This window comes from Cherax quadricarinatus, chromosome 88 (genome assembly GCF_038502225.1).
Source record: "Cherax quadricarinatus isolate ZL_2023a chromosome 88, ASM3850222v1, whole genome shotgun sequence".
Classification (NCBI taxonomy): domain Eukaryota; kingdom Metazoa; phylum Arthropoda; class Malacostraca; order Decapoda; family Parastacidae; genus Cherax; species Cherax quadricarinatus.
In genome coordinates this window covers 54,460-62,807 of record NC_091379.1, presented here as the reverse complement: position 1 = coordinate 62,807, position 8,348 = coordinate 54,460, and positions in this window count along the sequence as shown.

The window sequence follows — 8,348 nt, the reverse complement described above, 5'->3', positions numbered from 1 at the left end:
ATCGCTTTTTTCTCCTCCTGCTTTCTTTCATCATAAGTTTTCCCTTTAGCTTCGTCTAGCCCATAGACAAAAACTGATCTCTCCCTTTCCACCTCCCACTGTGACTCCAATTGCGTCCTCTGAGGTGTTTTAGTTCCTTCCCCTGGAGTGTTCCTTCCTTCAGTCCCTTCCCTAGCCATGGCCTCTATGCTCATTGGTTTGTCCTTCCTGCTCACCTGTTCCTGGCCCCCACAGGTGTCTAGTAAGGTCCCTGAACATGTCCTAGTTCCTTCAATTTCTTCCAACCTCTCATTCTGTCCTAGTGTGCTCCCTGTCTTTGTTTTGGCCCCATGTGGGTTTGACAGGACCTCTGCATACAGTTTAGCTTCCGTGCTCCCTTCAGACCCGTTGTCTGTGTCTGATGTTGCCATTGTTGATGCTACTTCTGTAATATCTTTGTCTCTATGCTGTTTCAGATGTCTCAGCTCCTCTTCTAATCTCTGTATCTTGTTTTCTGCTGCTGCAACATGTTGCTTCCACCTTCTACATTCTGCTGCTAATCTCTCCTCCATCTTCCTTGCAAGCTCATCTAGCCTCCTTCCCCAGTCTTCCTTTTTTTGAGCTCTGCCTCCCAGTCCTCCCTCCCATATTCGTCCTTCGGGCCCCTTGTTCTCATCCTAGTTCTAGTTTCCCCCATTGCTCCACAGAAGGAAGGGGGAGAGGTGGTTAGGGGGAGTGGGGATGGATGGTTATGGGGGAGGGGGAGGATGGTTATTGGAGGGGGAGAGGTGTGTGTGTGAGTGTGTGTTAGTTACCATTTTGTCCTGGGCACATGTCGATTAGACACTAGGCCTGTTGTGTGTGTGTGTGTGTGTGAGTGTGTGTGTGTCTGTGTGTGTGTCTGTGTGTGTGTGTCTGTGTGTGTGTGTCTGTGTGTGTGTGTCTGTGTGTGTGTGTCTGTGTGTGTGTGTCTGTGTGTGTGTGTCTGTGTGTGTGTGTGTGTGTGTGTGTGTGTCTGTGTGTGTGTGTGTGTCTGTGTGTGTGTGTGTGTCTGTGTGTGTGTGTGTGTCTGTGTGTGTGTGTGTCTGTGTGTGTGTGTCTGTGTGTGTGTCTGTGTGTGTGTGTGTGTGTCTGTGTGTGTGTGTGTCTGTGTGTGTGTGTGTCTGTGTGTGTGTGTCTGTGTGTGCGTGTCTGTGTGTGTGTGTCTGTGTGTGTGTGTCTGTGCGTGTGTTTCTGTGTGTGTGTGTGTTTGTGTGTGTGTGTGTGTGTGTGTGTGTGTGTCTGTGTGTGTGTGTGTGTGTGTGTGTGTTTGTGTGTGTGTGTGTGTGTGTGTGTGTGTGTGTGTATGTGTGTGTGTGTGTGTCTGTGTGTGTGTGTGTCTGTGTGTGTGTCTGTGTGTGTCTGTGTGTGTGTGTACTCACCTAGTGTCGTCATGTTGATTTCCCTTAACCCTTTGAGGGTCGACAGGCCCTCTCCGAAACTCGTTCTCAGGGTCGGCCAAATTTAAAAAAAAAAAAATTATTTTCTCTTATGAAAAGATAGAGAATCTTTTCCCGATCATAACGACACCAAAAGTTGTGTGTGTGTGTGTGTGTGAGTGTTTGTGTGTGTGTGTGTGTGTCTGTGTGTGTGTGTGTGTGTGTGTGTGTGTGTGTGTGTGTGTGTGTGTGTGTGTGTGTGTGTGTGTGTGTGTGTGTGTGTGTGTGTGTGACTCAACAATCAATATTTGCACCAATAACTCATTACAGTTGTGACCGGGTGTGGAATGTGAATTGCTCAGTACTCTATAATTTGTTCATGATTGTAGCCATGTATAAACGTAAGTAACCATTCTTACAGGATTCATTACCTTTGTAACTTGTAAGTTCATTACCTTTGTACCTAGTTCAGTTATCAAAACTTTGGGGGCCCAGTCCCTGGACCCATTATGTACCTCTGTAATCTTTTGACTACCGCCCACAGGATGGGTATGGGGTGCATAATAAAGATATTAAACTAACTTATTAATAATAATATAATAATTTTATTTACTACTAGTACATGCACAAGGTATACAGACCATAGTTAACATCAATGACATACTACTATATAGAAAGCTGCTTGTTATGCTGAGCATTTCCTGCAAATTAGGTCAGTTTTGCCCCAGGATGCGACCCACACCAGTCCAATGGAAATAAGTTAAAGGACACCAACGGTAATAAGTCACTCTGTCTGACTTTTTTTGGTTATCCTGGGTACTTTATACATATGCTGCTATGTATGATAATCTATGTAACTGTATTTGTGTATACCTGAATAAACTTACTTATACTAACACCCAGGTACCCATTATACTGATGGGTGAACAGAGACAGCAGCTGTCTTATGGTAACACATCCCTAATGTTTTCCAGCCGTACTGAAGGAGATTCGAACCCCAGACCTCAGTGTGTGAGCTGAGTACACTAGTGATCCAGCTACGGGACACCTATACATCACCTGTTTACCACCAAGGTAGGGTGACCTGAGAAAAAGAAATACTTTCATCATCATTCACTCCATCACTGTCATGGCAGAGGGGTGACTACACTAGTTATAAAACTACAACATCAACGCCTCTCCTTCAGAGTGCAGACAATATACTCCGGAAATAAGTCACTTTGTCTGACCTTTTTAGGTCATTCTTTGTAATCTACATATGTACTGTTATGTATGATAATTTATATGACTGAATTTATGTGTACCTGGAGTTTACCTGGAGAGATTTCCGGGGGTCAACGCCCCCGCGGGCCGGTCTGTGACCAGGCCTCCTGGTGGATCAGAGCCTGATCAACCAGGCTGTTACTGCTGGCTGCACGCAAACCAACATACGAGCCACAGCCCGGCTGGTCAGGAACCAACTTTAGGTGCTAGTCCAGTGCCAGCTTGAAGACTGCCAGGGGTCTGTTGGTAATCCCCCTTATGTATGCTGGGAGGCAGTTGAACAGTCTCGGGCCCCGGACACTTATTGTATGGTCTCTTAACGTGCTAGTGACACCCCTGCTTTTCATTGGGGGGATGTTGCATCGTCTGCCAAGTCTTTTGCTTTCGTAGTGAGTGATTTTCGTGTGCAAGTTCGGTACTAGTCCCTCTAGGATTTTCCAGGTGTATATAATCATGTATCTCTCCTGCCTGCGTTCCAGGGAATACAGGTTTAGGAACCTCAAGCGCTCCCAGTAATTGAGGTGTTTTATCTCCGTTATGCACGCCGTGAAGGTTCTCTGTACATTTTCTAGGTCAGCAATTTCACCTGCCTTGAAAGGTGCTGTTAGTGTGCAGCAATATTCCAGCCTAGATAGAACAAGTGACCTGAAGAGTGTCATCATGGGCTTGGCCTCCCTAGTTTTGAATGTTCTCATTATCCATCCTGTCATTTTTCTAGCAGATGCGATTGATACAATGTTATGGTCCTATAGCTGAATAAACTTACCACCTCCAGGACTCAAGTCCGACCTGAATCCCTTCATAAATATTTGCTCACACTCCAACAGCATGTCAAGTCATAAAAACCATTTGTCTCCACTCACTTCTAACACGCTCACACACGCTTGCTAGAAGTCTAATAATAAGAAGAAGAATATCAGCATGATACAATGTACAAATATGGGCGACATTTATTTGTCCATGCAGAAAGCCCATAGTTATGCAGTATAAATTACCTTGACCAGACTAGCCAGCAAGAACAAATGAGGTCAAACATCGTATAAAAATATTAGGGAGAATTAATAACTGTTGTACACAGTACAGTAAGGAATACAGTCTCAAACAATATTATCACTAAAAAATAAGAGAACATAGGTTGCAGCTGTATAGTGGAAAAAGACACGTATGTACAGTGCTTGTATACCTTGTGTATGTAGTAAATAAAGATATTATTATTATTATTATTATTATTATTATTATTATTATTATTATTATTATTATTATTATTATTATTATTATTATTATTTAAGACTGTGCAGAAGTGTCTTCATCCATCAGGGAGAGTGATGACGTCACACCGCGTTCCCTCACACTGCCCCCACACACTGCCCCAACACACTACCCACACACTGCCCCCACACACTACCCACACACACTGCCCCACACACTGCCCCCACACACTGCCCCCACTCACTACCCACACACACTGCCCCCATACCGCCCCCACACACTGCCCCCACACACTGCCCACACACACAGCCCACCCACACTGCCCCACACACTGCCCCCACACACTGCCCCAGCACACTACCCACACACACTGCCCCACACACTGCCCCCACACACTACCCCAGCACACTACCCACACACACTGCCCCCACACACTACCCCAGCACACTACCCACACACACTGCCCCCACACCGCCCCCACACCGCCCCCACACACTGCCCCCACACCGCCCCCACACCGCCCCCACACACTGCCCCCACACACTACCCACACACACTGCCCCACACACTGCCCCCACACACTGCCCCCACACACTACCCACACACACTGCCCCACACACTGCCCCCACACACTGCCCCCACACACTGCCCCCACTCACTACGCCCACACACTGCCCCCAGACCGCCCCCACACACTGCCCCCACACACTGCCCACACACACTGCCCACACACACTGCCCCACACACTGCCCCACACACTGCCCCCACACACTGCCCCAGCACACTACCCACACACACTGCCCCCACACCGCCCCCACACCGCCCCCACACACTGCCCCCACACACTACCCACACACACTGCCCCACACACTGCCCCCACACACTGCCCCCACTCACTACCCACACACACTGCCCCCACACCGCCCCCACACACTGCCCCCACACACTGCCCCCACACATTGCCCACACACACTGCCCCACACACTGCCCCACACACTGCCCCCACACACTGCCCCAGCACACTACCCACACACACTGCCCCCACACCGCCCCCACACACTGCCCCCACACACTACCCACACACACTGCCCCACACACTACCCACACACACTGCCCCCACATCGCCCCCACACACTGCCCCCACACACTACCCACACACACTGCCCCACACACTGCCCCCACACTGCCCCCACACACTGCCCCCACTCACTACCCACACACACTGCCCCCATACCGCCCCCACACACTGCCCCCACACACTGCCCACACACACTGCCCACACACACTGCCCCCACCCACTGCCCCCACACACTGCCCCAGCACACTACCCACACACACTGCCCCCACACCGCCCCCACACCGCCCCCACACACTGCCCCCACACACTACCCACACACACTGCCCCACACACTGCCCCCACACACTGCCCCCACACACTGCCCCCACTCACTACCCACACACACTGCCCCCACACCGCCCCCACACACTGCCCCCACACACTGCCCACACACACTGCCCACACACACTGCCCTCTAGTTTTTCCCTCAAGTAAGTTTATTTAGTCACAGGTACACATAAGTACAACTATCATACATAGTGTAGATTACACAGGATAACCCAAAAAAGGTTAAAGTGACTTATTTCCATTAAACACGTGTGTTCCATTAAACACGTGTGTTCCATTAAACGCTTGTGTTCCATTAAACACTTGTGTAATTATTTATGACCAATCTATCAACCCTGGCATTGTTGTCAACTGGCAGGTCACTACCTGGTCACCTACCTGGAAATAAGTCACTCTGTCTGACTTTTTTGGGTTATCCCAGGTTCTCTACACATATGCTGCTATGTATGATAATTCTATGTAACTGTATTTGTGTATACCTGAATAAACTTACTTACTTACTTACTTACCTTCCTGTCAACTGGCAGGTCACTGCCTTGTCAACTGGCAGGTCACTACCTTCCTGTCAACTGGCAGGTCACTACCTTCCTGTCAACTGGCAGGTCACTGCCTTGTCAACTGGCAGGTCACTACCTTCCTGTCAACTGGCAGGTCACTACCTTCCTGTCAACTGGCAGGTCACTGCCTTGTCAACTGGCAGGTCACTACCTTCCTGTCAACTGGCAGGTCACTACCTTCCTGTCAACTGGCAGGTCACTGCCTTGTCAACTGGCAGTTGACTACCTTCCTGTCAACTGGCAGTTGACTACCTTCCTGTCAACTGGTACTGACAGCAGGTAACCTTAACACCACTAGTCAAGAGAACCTTAATTCCTTTCAGGAAGTATTTCTTCAGTCACAGAGTTGTCAGTAAGTGGAAGTCTGAGAAGTGATGTAGTGGAGGCAAGAACCATGCATAGCTTTAAGAAGAGGTATGATAAAGCTCCTGGAGCAGGGAGAGAGTGGACTTAGCAGCGATCAGTGAAGAGGCGGGGCCAGGTGCTATGAATCGACCCCTTCAACCACGATTAGGCGAGTACCTCTTGGGGTATATATAGTACTCTGGTGTCTAGGAAAAAACCTGTCCAGTTTTCCCCTAAAAAATATTTCTGGAAAAACATAACCAATATAAAAAAAAAGATGGTTAAATGAATCGAGTTATAATTTTAACACGACTTTTATTAAATAAGCCTAAAAAACAAATACAAATAAATGGACTAACTGAAAAGCTAAATACAATAATAATCGTCAGGAAGAGGAGGAAACAATCGTCTGTGGATATGTACTGATAATTTTATATATCATTGAGATGATAATTGAAAGTCTCCACAGGGTGATGGATCTCGGTGTTATAAAAGAAGCTTGAAATCAAGTACCAGGTAGATAGTGCCATGTTATCACAGGCAGGACATAGATAAGTTGATCAAGGTTGATCTTGAGGTGTTGTTTAGGGTATTTGTCAGGACTGGTTGTTTGTACTCACCTATTTGTGGTTGCGGGGGTCGACTCACAGCTCCTGGCCCCGCCTCTTCGCTGATTGCTACTAGGTCCTCTCTCTCCCTGCCCCATGAGCTCTATCATACCTCGCCTTAAAACTATGTATGGTTCCCGCCTCCACTACGTCACTTTCTAGGCTATTCCACGGCCTGACTACTCTATGACTGAAGAAATACTTCCTAACATCCCTTTGACTCATGTTTATGTTTAAGTCTTCAACTTCCAATGGTGACCCCTTGTTTCTGTGTCCCATCTCTGGAACATCCTGTCTTTGTCCACCTTGTCAATTCCTAGCAGTATTTTATGTGTCGTTATCATGTCTTCCCTGACCCTCCTGTCCTCCAGTGTCGCCAGGCCGATTTCCCTTAACCTATCTTCGTAGGACAATCCTCTTAGCTCTGGGACTATTCTTGTTGCAGACCTTTGCACTTTCTCTAAGCTTTTTGACGTGGTTGACCAGGTGTGGGTTCCAAATTGGTGCTGCATACTCCAACATGAGCCTGGCATATATGGTGTACAGAGTCTTGAACGTTTCCTTATTGAGGTATCGGAATGCTATTCTTAGGTTTGCCAGACGCCCATACACTGCAGCAGTTATCTGGTTGATGTGCGCCTCAGGAGATGTGCTCGGTATTATACTCACCCCAAGATCTTTTTCCTTGAGTGAGATTGCAGTCTTTGGCCCCCTAGACTATACCCTGTCTGTGGTCTTCTTTGCCCTTCCCCAATCTTCATGACTTTGCATTTGGTGGGGTTGAATTCAGTTGCTTTAACCCCTCTCAAGAAGCAATGAGCTTCTTGGGAGGGGTTTGCAAGTATATGATATTAAATGAAGACATCTTCCATGGAGGGGTGAAATGCTCTTGTTGTCTACAGTGATACAGTTCATGCAGGTTATAAAACTTAATGTAACTGCATGTTTTCACAATCCATTTAGATCTGTGTGTATTTACTTCTAGACACTTGGTAAGATTCATGGTGACAGTATCTGGTTCATTTCTTAACATTCTAATGCCGAGTACAGTGTTAATCTCAACAGTCCTATCACTGATACTAGAAATACCAAGCTCCTTCCTCATATTAAGAACCTTTGTAGATTTGGGACAGCCAAGAGTAATTCTGAGAGCTTCATTTTGCATTAACTCCAAGGGTCGGAGAGAACTTTCTCTAGCTAATATCATCATGGGAGCAGCATAATCAAGGACCTAACATAGGCTATGTACATTATTCTCACGAGTCTCATATTAGCACCATAGTTGGGGTTGCAGCCAGCAACATTAGCACCATAGTTGGGGTTGTAGTCAACACCATTAGCACCATAGTTGGGGTTATAGTCAACACCACTAGCACCATAGTTGGGGTTGTAGCCAACAACATTAACACCATAGTTGGGGTTGTAGCCAGCGACATGAGCACCATAGTTGGAGTTGTAGCCAGCGACATGAGCACCATAGTTGGGGATGTAGCTAGCGACACGAGTACCATAGTTGGGGTTGTAGCCAACAATATTAGCACCATAGTTGGGGTTGTAGCCAGCG